The 10,903-nt window shown below is 44.0% G+C and overlaps 1 long non-coding RNA gene across 2 annotated transcripts; it reads left to right on the top strand.

Moving 5' to 3' along the window:
* Positions 1 to 458: 458 nt before the first annotated feature.
* Positions 459 to 9,363, top strand: LOC123965146. 2 transcript variants are annotated; one of them, XR_006823633.1, is made up of 5 exons: positions 459 to 1,237; positions 1,458 to 1,606; positions 5,500 to 7,218; positions 7,310 to 8,233; positions 8,860 to 9,363. It is a non-coding gene; the product is annotated as an uncharacterized LOC123965146 (long non-coding RNA). The 2 variants fall into 2 exon arrangements; XR_006823630.1 differs by having other exon boundaries at positions 7,310 to 9,363.
* Positions 9,364 to 10,903: the final 1,540 nt, after the last annotated feature.

The raw sequence follows: 10,903 nt of genomic DNA on the forward strand, positions 1-10,903 counted from the left end.
AAAACAAACAGACCCGGTCATTAAAACGTTAAAACACAGCCGCATAGCAGCGTTAGCGTTAGCCCTGTGGTGTGTTTACAGCTAACAGCTGATCCGGTAATGTAACTTCTCCTTTTTATTTATCAGCAGAGCCGTGCTGTTGTTCCACACACTGGTGAACAACCTGCAGTGTTTGAGATTATTATTAAACTGGTTCAATTTTATTAAGCTTATTACTTCAATATATTCCCTGTAACTCTGATGTTAATATATAGATGGTACTCATGGATAGGCGTTAGGCTGCTGTATGAATGAGCACTTTGGAGATATAATTATAATTATATATATATAGATGGCTGGTCTGGTTGTAAACTCAGGAAAGACTGTGAAAATGGACGGATTTAGCCGGAGGAGTGGCTTAATTGAATATTGACAACATATTTCTGTGGTTTTTTGATGGTTTGAATTTGGTTGTGGCTCCATGGGGCTTTATAGAACCATGATAGAGAAAGATCAAGAGGTGAATTTGTGAATTATACTTTGTCAGTTAAATGAAACCAGGCAGCTTTCAGTGTTTGAGAACTGTGCTGTTTTTTAATCGCCCACTAGAGGGCTGCAGCGCCGCAATAACCAGCCTAGTTCAAATGAACCAAATGACACACAAAAAAAGATTAGTTCATTTTAATGAACGAGATTTGGTGACTCAGTCCGAGTACCATCACTACTGAATACGCCCAATCTACTGCAAAGTCTCTGAGGGGCATGATAGTGACTTTGGGCTAAACTCACACTAAACTTGTAGATTAATCTTTAAATTAAATTCTTTTATAATAACTAATATTATTCCCCTTCTCTCGCCGCTGGCTCCTTTTATGTGCAGCTGTACCTTAACATCTTAATCATATACACATAAAAGAAGCCCATAAAATACAGAATAGAGAATCAGCCTCCAACAAGAACACTGAAGATAATCAGTCCTCCCTGAACCAGTAACAGGAGCGGAGACGACCTTCAACCATGCCCACGTAAACCGGGGACCGAACAGAGAAGGACTTCAGCCTGAGGGTTTCTCCTGACAGGACCTGTGACGTCACCAGAACCTGTGCAGTCTTGCACAACATCACCACCCTGAGAGACCAGATCCAGAATGACGGGAAGACTCTGAGTCAGCTGACTCACCAACTGCGAGGAAGCTTCAGGGCCCATTTCAGTTCGTTGTGACTCAGGGCCACTTCTTAATTGGCAGCTCAGCGTTGAAGTGAGTTATTAAAACATTGATTACAGTTCAAAGCTCGACCTTCCCCCGCTTCTTTAACTCCGACTGCAGCTTCTTGTAGTTTGACAGAATGTGTCAGCTGACTTGTGCAAAGTGACTTTCTTTATTCCTGGCTGACGTCACGTCCTGCAGAAGCTCTGTGGTTTCACATCATCTGTGGTCCAGAACCTCTCATGTGGTCCTTTGCTCACTTTTCCCCCAGAGCTGTGGACAGGCTGCAAAAAGCAGAACAGCACCGATCGCTGCCACGGCCATGAAGCCCCGCCCCCCTGCAGGTAGTAAAGCAAAAGAAGGATCTGCATAAGGTGCCCAGTGCTTTAACTAAACAAGACCTTCTCCATCATGGTCCAGGTGAGTCTTGAGCAGAGTGAGGATGATGATGATGCATCCATCCACACGCTTACGTCTTCTGCTACGTTTCTGCCTCTCTGAAAGTCTGAAAACTGCTACTGACCCCGTTCTGGTTCGAATGTCAGGGGCGGCGTGTTGGTGCTGACAGGTGGAAACGATGATGCTCACGTTCGGCTTCCTGATTGGCTCTGATCAGTCAGTCAAAGCAGGAAGACGATGCTGCTGACAGAGTTTTATTAAAGTATTCTGCACTGTGTAAATAACACTTGTACACTTGTACTCTGCACGTCTCTGTATTGACTTTGTGGCGACTCCCAGTCTGTTTCCCGCCGCCACCATCTCTAAGGCTTCGTGTGACGGGTCTCTCCGGGCTGCCTGCCCCTGAAACAGCAGAATGGATCCAGCTGAGAGGCTCCACACTCTGAATCAGGCCATTTCAACACAACTTTAAACACTGACATTATCTAGCCTGCTGATAATTAATCTCTTATTTAAACATAAAACATCAGGTAGGCTGGTATTAGTTCTGCTTTTAGCCTGTCGGCATTTTCTGCACGTGCACGGTAGACATGACGTGCACAGGATTATTCAGGCCCGTTTGATTTACTGCTGAAGACTGTTCAGCCGTCAGCTCAGCACCTTGTTCTGACTCACAACTGGATTCATAACAAAGGACGGCAGAAGAGATGAAGGAAGGCTTCATCTCGCTGCTATTTCTGGATTAATTGTGGTCTGTGAGTCAGAGTGAATCAAGCGTAAAGATGCAGGTCGAACCTGAGTCACTGTTTACAGTCTGAATGTGTCTGAAGGGAAAGTGAAAGTCAGACTCTTTAATCCAGAGAACCGGTTTCATTAGCTGTGGAGTTCTTCAGATTATTATTTATTTGCTGAGTCCTATTTAGTCTTGAAGATATTTCACCTAAATTCCAAAAGGCTGCTGAAGTGTGAAGAATATATTAAATAAAACTGGTCACATTCAAGCTGTGGAGGTGAATGTGGTGCAAATGGTAGATTTCAGACATTAATGAGTAAATGGATTCTAACAAACTGTCTTTTGGTTCATTTATTAAAGGAGAAAAAAAAGGAAGTAGGTTAGAGCGGTGTGTTTGAGCCTGTGGGGAAGCCCCTTGTTTCTCAGCAGCCAAAGACAAAATCAGTCATGTGACCACACATTTTTGAAGAGTTAACCATTTCACTCTCCCTGTGGTGGAGAGACGCCCGTGGAATAAGTGATGAGCACATTTAAGGTTAAAAAAACTGTTTTTTGCTGTTCAGAGTGATTTTGTGATGTTCAGCAGTCCTGATTCTTGTTTCTGAACATTTACCGACAGGTCTGAGAAGATCTTGTGCATGTGTTATAGCTTTAGAAAGTCACAATCTGAGGCTCCACTTTTAGCACGACGTTAGCCTTAAACTGCTGGATGTTTGTTAAAATGGCAGGACGGGGTGATCTGAGCCAAAGACCTGGGGAAGATGACATTTTGATGTAATTTTACATCACTGAAATGATGTGACATTATGTATTTTAGAGCAGAAACCATCACGTCATGTTGCAATGTGAAATGAAGCATGTCTGTCTTCCATTAATAGACAGACAGGCTTCAACTCCTACTGTGGGTTTGGACAGAGCTGTGGGAGAGGGACAGAATTGGCAGTCCATTCATCAGGGGACGATCAACAGGATGACTTTAAAGTGAAACATATGAAACAGCTGCACTGTTTCACTATCTAAGTGCAATTAAATGTTGGGACCTGGAGTTTGAGTTTGCACGATGAGATGACACTGATGTCCCAGACCCCCACGTGGCTCATCTTACCCCTCATATGGGCCAAGTTGAGCCAAGAGTCCACTTTTTTTTTGGAAAGCCGTATTTTGATCAGTTTATTTCAGATCCAAACTGATTATTCCCATCCTAAAATATATGTTCATGTTTTAGTTGGAGACATTACTTCAAAACTCCACTTCCCGTGGAAACGGACCACAAAACAACAACGCTGGCAGGTCCATATAATGCAGAGAGGGTGAAGTCCACTATGTTAGATTTAAGGATAATGTTTAAGATGTTTACTGATCAATGATAACTTTAAGGATAATGTTTAAGATGTTTACTGATCAATGACGCCTTTAAGGATAATGTTTAAGATGTTTACTGATCAATGACGCCTTTAAGGATAATGTTTAAGATGTTTACTGATCAATGATGTTTACTGATCAATGACGCCTTTAAGGATAATGTTTAAGATGTTTACTGATCAATGACGCCTTTAAGGATAATGTTTAAGATGTTTACTGATCAATGACGCCTTTAAGGATAATGTTTAAGATGTTTACTGATCAATGATGTTTACTGATCAATGACGCCTTTAAGGATAATGTTTAAGATGTTTACAGATCAATGACGCCTTTAAGGATAATGTTTAAGATGTTTACTGATCAATGACGCCTTTAAGGATAATGTTTAAGATGTTTACTGATCAATGATAACTTTAAGGATAATGTTTAAGATGTTTACTGATCAATGACGCCTTTAAGGATAATGTTTAAGAAGTTTAACTTTAAGGACACTTTAGGTGCAGTCTCCTTGCTCAGCCTTTCATTGATGCTATCAGGCTGCGGCCTTCACATTTTTGCAAGAACACAAACAAATGTGACCTTGCTGCATTCTAACATAATGCTGAAAGCACCTGGGCCGCGGCTCGATAAGAGTAAAGACTAGATTTATAAACATAGGAGGCCCGGGTAAGAAGAGTGCAGCTCTGAAGGTCGTCATGTGACTCCGCACACGAACTTGGAGTGTCTGTGTTAATGTTAACCAACAGCGTGATGATCGTGTGCGTGTTGTAGAGTAGAATACACTGGTGTTTGAACATATATTATGTGTGGAGGTGCAGGTGGGTCTGACCATGAGACAGGACATCTCAATGTAAACAGAGTTTGATGGGTTCTGCTTCCGGGACCAGTTCAGATGTATTTTAGCTAAACTCGAGTTCTTTTGAACTTTACTGGAATCTGTGTCTCATTAGTTTACCCTGGCTGAGGTAGCAGGTACATGAAGGAGTGAGGGCCCAGTGGGTCTGAGGGATTCTCCTCCCACAGATGAACAGGTCCTGAGTCAGTTGTGTAAAACGTCTGTAAAGTCTGACTGTTCACTGTCACCTGCTGCACTATAAATAGGACGCTGCAGCGATGACTCACTGCGAAGGTATTCACCTGCAGACAGGTAAACACAGGAGCTCACTGCTCAGCTGAGTCAGCACGTTACGTTGTGTGTGTTACAGTAATCTGAACCATCAGAGCTTTTTTGATGCTTTAATTTAAAGAAACACGGAAACAGTTACAGTAAAAAATAAAATATAAATATAAACATTGTATCACAATATAAATATGGCCTTAATAAATTAATAAATAGATAAATAGGTCAATAAATAAATAGATTTTGTTATTAATTGCAGCAGTGGTCGTACTCCTCAGTGGGCGTGGTCTCAGACATCAAAGGGCTTATCTGGAGGTGAAGCAAGTCTTGTGTTTCTGCAGGGCGATCTTTAGGACCTCGAGTAGATCTCTCCTCAGAGCCATCCAACCACAGGCAGCGCTTTCCTGAGTGACACACAGAAAGACCCGCCCCCTTAGCTCTCATTGGTGCACACAGATCTGATACCTCAACCTAAACATGTGATTGGTGGAACTGACTCTGCCTGGCAGAATATTCCACCGTCTGCACAGATTTATTCATTAATTATTATTTATTATTAATCATTCATTATTGTATTGTTATTGTTATATATTGTTGTTATTTGTTATTATTATGTATTAGTTATTTATTATTATTTATGATTAGTTTATAAATGATTTATAATTCATTTAGTCCACTCTTACTGCATTTTACTTTCAGCTTCTTACCTGCTGTTGCAGAACTGCGGTCACGTTGCCGAAGTACGAAGATAAATCTGCTGAGCCATCGACACTGGACAACTGGAGAGAGAGGGGAATAATCAGGTGTTGGGCCAGACTCCTTTGTACATCTCACCAATTATCACTCACAGAAACAACCATGACAGTGTCCTCCAAAACCAAGAGGACACCAATAAAGAAGGTGTGGGTAGTGTGGCGAGTGATATGAACCTCATCCTTTATGAGGCAGCTGTTGATGCTGACAGGGGGGAAAAAATAATAATAAAAACCCCAAAGAAATAGAAACAAAAAGAGAAATGTTTTGACCTGAAGTGCAGAACCATCAGAAAGGAACTTGGAACGGTCAAGTCAACCTGAAGACCCAGGTTTGATCTGAGATGGTATGAAGCCCTCAAACTATACAAACACTACACCTACTAAACACTAGAAGATATTTAAACTCCACTGACCAAAATGACTTCTGGGATATGTGGAATAAATAAAGCACAAGCAAACCACATGCATTCAAGATGTTTTGTAGATCTTTCTGAAGACGTGCCACCGAAAGAAACAAATTCAAATCACAATCTGATCAGAGAAAAACTCAACCCAAACCTGAAACCCCTGTTTAAGACGACTAAAACCCACTGGATTTTCCAATCTCACATGAAAAATTTATCTGGAAAATCAAACCTCTAAAAACATACAAAGCATGAGGCGCTGACAGCATTTCAAATGAAATAATTAAAAACTGCAGAGCTCAAATGATTTAACACCGTTTTAATGTCTCCCGTCCGTCAGAGTGGAGAGAAATGTGACCCCAACATCCACAGAGGGATCTGTGTGAGCAGTGATTTAGGATATTCCTAAAAAATATCACACGACCGACCGCATGTTTACTGTGCATTACCTCTCTGAAAAACCTCAAACAAAAAAAGGAACACTCTTCGCCTGTTCTGTTGACTTTAAAAAGGCATTTAATTCAGTTTGGCCAGATGGAGTCCTACAACGGTATAGGAGCAAAGGTCTACGACACCATGAAATCCACGAACACAGGAAAACAAGTGCAACATTAAAACTGGTGACAAACACTCCAATTTCTTTACCCAGAGGAGAAAAGGGCCGGAGTCTCACACTGTTTAATATCAGCAGTGCAGGTGTACCAAGGTACAGCGCCACGACTCCAACTCAAACATGGAGTTCTTAAGTCAAGTTTTATGCAGATGACCTGGTGCCGTCACCCACAGAAGGAGGACTTCAGCAGCAGCTAGACCTCCTGGAACAATACTGCCAGAACTGCAAAAAACTGCACTTAACTTCCTGATGCACCTCAGATCAAGTCCCCCAGACTCTCAAAACCCTGAAATGAGTCCAGCTAGTCCAGAGACTAGGTGAGGGACAGACAGGTGTTCAGACAGACAGGTGAGAGACAGACAGGTGTTCAGACGGACAGGTGTTCAGACAGACAGGTGAGAGACAGACGGGTGTTCAGACAGACAGGTGAGAGACAGACAGGTGAGAGACAGACAGGTACTCACACAGCTTCCCTGCTCCAGCAGTTGGTCCTGCAGGTTTTGGAAGTTGTCGAATTTCGTATTGTCCCAGCTGACTCCGCCCTCTCCGACAGGTAACTCATGCTCCTCGAAGATTTGCGCCGCCTCCCACAGTGACTTAAACACCACCCATAATGCTTGGCGGCACTGCAGGGAACCAATCAGAGGTCAGTGTTTTAAAACAAGCAGCTCTGTGATTGGCTGAGAGGATCAGATGAGGTTAGAGGGTTACCTGGGGGTGATTGGCTTTTGCTGCAGGGAAGGCGGATCCTGGGAAGGAGATGTTGGCGTTGTACACCATGCAGTGGAGAGGAAACGGCCCCGCCTACAGGACAGACGGGAACTTTATCAGCAACTAAGCCTAAGCTACACATAGAAAGAAACTGACCTAGCTAACATTAGCCATGCTAAGCTACACATAAAAAGACACTGACCTAGCTAACATTAGCCATGCTAAGCTACACATAAAAAGACACTGACCTAGCTAACATTAGCCATGCTAAGCTACACATAGAAAGATGCTCACACAGCTAACATAAAAATGCTAAGCTACACATAGAAAGATGCTGACCCAGCTAACATTAGCCATGTTAAGCTAAACTACAGTAAACGTGAGCTAAACGTAAGATAAACACGTGACAGGTCGTACCAGGTCTCTGAGCAGGTGGTGGGCCGACAAAACCAGGTCTCCCCGCAGAGAACAGGTTGGCATGCCAACCACCATGAGCTGGAGGCTGCAGACCTGCAGGAGGACGAGGAGGACTGAAGACAGCGTCATGGTTCCGGTGGTCCTGGTCTGGGTGGTTTTGTTTCAGGTTATCTTCAGCTGGTCCTGGTTCTTCAGGTGGTTCTGTGTCTTTAGGTCCAGAGGTTCTGAAACAGACCTCAGTTTTAGTTCAGAGTTCTGCAGACATTCTGCAGACATTCTGACGAGTCTTAAAAACCTTTACCTGAAGCGGGTCCTGGTCCTGGTTCTTCAGGTGATCTTGGCTTCTGGTCCTGGTCCCGGTCCTGGTCTGGTCTGAGCTGGACTGAGATGCTTCAGGTGTGTTGTGTGAGTTTAGGTACCTGGAAAAGAGAGCAGCTGATTGGCTTGCTGTGAGGACCAATCATCAGCTTGTCTGAGTCATCAAACCACGAGTCTGATCCAAACCACAGCAGCAGAGACCTGGACGCCGCCAGGTGAGTCACTGCGGGTTCATCCAGGTACGCCGTCCTGTCAGTGAGGAGGTTCTGGGTTCATCCTGACTGACAGAAGGATTAACAAACCAAAAACCGGGATTCCACTATACTTGTGGGGTCCAACAGCTTTGTGGGGACCAAACTGCAAGACCCCACAAGTTTAAACGGCCGTTTGAGGGTCCAGACTTGGTTTCAGGCCGGTAGTTGTGATGGTTGACGGTTAGGGGTTAGTGAATGCAGCGTGTGTGGACTCGCCCTCCTGGTGGGGACATAAATCAGGTCCCCACAACACAAACCCTAAACCTTGAGGTTTGTGTTGATTGTCTCTTTTCATCCCGACAGCGATCAATCAGATGGTCTGACAGACGAGACAAAACGCCGCTGTGTGTGGCTGCAGGCCTGTAGTGAGCTCGGCCAATCACGTCGTCAGTAGTGACTAATAACTACACAGAGTTTGTGTGGTGATAACCGGCTGAACATAGGGGTGAAACTAGCATTTTCACTGGCCGACGTACGCTTCCCACTGAGTCACATGACCTCTGACCTTCAGGCGACGCCGCAGGTCGAACCATGAGTCAGATGATGGAAACTGCTTGTTGTAATAACGCCACATTATTTCCCATCAGCAGGTTTCCAGAGCGGCGGCGGCGGTCAGAAAGACCGAGAGTCAGAGCCGAGCTGGAAACACGCGGGGACGCCACAAACACAAAGTTAAGTTTCATTTCAGCGCCGCCTGCCAGCAGCGCCCGGACTGAGACGCCAGCTTCTGACTCCACGTCTCAAAGTTTCAGCATTAATGAAGGAGTGAAAGTGAGAAGCTGATGTGAGTCAACAAACAGCAGAGATGCTGGAAGGAAACCTCATCTCGTCTCTGAGCTGACGCTTCCACCTCTGGCCGCCAGAACGCTCCACGCGGAAACCGTTCGACGCTATGACGCTCAGCTGCATCACCGCGGCGTGTTCGACGCCGCGTTCAGGTTCCATCTGACGTTCCAAACCTAAAGTTCAACACCGAGAATGTCCAGAGCTGCAGCTCACCGAGGATTACATGCATTCATTTAAGTACTAATACCTCAACTGCAGTAAAAGTACTAAAGTATGTGAGTATACTCAGTATTAAAGTACTAAAGCAGTAACCTGTTGTACTCTTACAGATTCTTCTTCCTCCTCATTAATGTGCAGCAGGGTGTTGCTGCTGCAGCTCATTCTGAGCTGTTCAGTTTCAGACTGCAGCTGATGATTATTGATGATTATTATTGATGGTTTGGTTTGTCTCAGTTTCCCAGAGCCCAAAGTGACTCCTTCACAACCAGCAGTCCAAAGCTCAACGTTTCTAACAGACATTAGTTATCACAGTCATTCAGGGGAAACATGAGAGAAGCTGAAACTTCTCTTAGTTTCTGTCAAACCACTGACTGATTAATCAGCTGATCGATCAGCTGCAGCTTAATTTATAACCTCAGATTCTACACTGATAAAATCTATAGATATAAAATAAATCACATCTTTTTCTGATTCTGAACAGAAACGTCTGCAGCTTTGCTCCAGAATCTTTTTGTCATCAACACGTTTGTTTGTTTGTTTGTTTACCGCTCTGAACATAGTCTCAGCAGATTCAAACTGAACGTCTGATGTTAATCCGAGAATGAAACACGAAGAGGTGAAAGAAACTCACTGCGAGCGACGGCGCGTCTCTGCTGGACGTCCTGCAGGTTCTGTAAGTCCTGGAGGTTCTGGTCTCTGCCGATCTGTAAGTCCTGGAGGTTCTGGTCTCTGCTGATCTGTAAGTTCTGGACGTTCTGGTCTCTGCCGATCTGTAAGTCCTGGAGGTTCTGGTCTCTGCCAATCTGGTTCTCCCTCTGGCTGATGGCTGTGGTTCTGATGAGTGTCTGTGACATCTTGTGGCTTAAATAAAGCTTCATCCTGGAAGGACAGAAACTGAAACTCCGTTTCCTCAAAGCAAAATCAAATCAAAAATTCTATGAAATTTGGAAATTTCCCTTTTCATCCCCCACCCCCCATCTACCCCTTCAGCCCCACCTCCACCACAGGCTGCTGCTGTGGCATCTAACAGTGACGAGATCACAGGAAAAGGTTCACTTACTGTGACTTTCCCCTTACTGCTGATTAATCACCATTAAAGTTTTAGCAGTTATCAGGGTTAGTGTTTATGATCAGATATTTAACAGGACCTGGAATATATTCTGGGATTGTGAGGTTATAAAGTTAAAATGAGCAGGAAACTCCTATTTATGAATTAAGGTGCAAAAGCAGGCTCAGAACCAGAATCAGGTATTGTCACATATGAGGAATTTGCCTTGATAGAGATATATGAATATAGAGAAAGTGAAGAGATACAAAATATACAAGGATACAAAAAATACTAAACAATAAACAGCCGGGGTGATCAATGGACTGTTGGTATTTAGGAGATAAACCACCTTAAAATTGACAATAACTTCACAGATCCACCTTAATCTTTCCTCTGCTATGGTGTAAAATCAAAGGCTCAGCCCAAACGTGGAGTCCACTATCAGCAGAGTCCTGTATGTTCGTATACTGGGGGCTTTAAGAAATAAAAACTGTTTCCCAGGTTTGAACCCCATCGTCCCGGGCCTCTCTGTGTCTCTCTGAGTGGAGGCTACATGTTGCCCCCCCCCCCCCCCCCCC

Source organism: Micropterus dolomieu, linkage group LG02 (assembly GCF_021292245.1).
Source record: "Micropterus dolomieu isolate WLL.071019.BEF.003 ecotype Adirondacks linkage group LG02, ASM2129224v1, whole genome shotgun sequence".
In the NCBI taxonomy this organism is placed as follows: Eukaryota; Metazoa; Chordata; class Actinopteri; order Centrarchiformes; family Centrarchidae; genus Micropterus; species Micropterus dolomieu.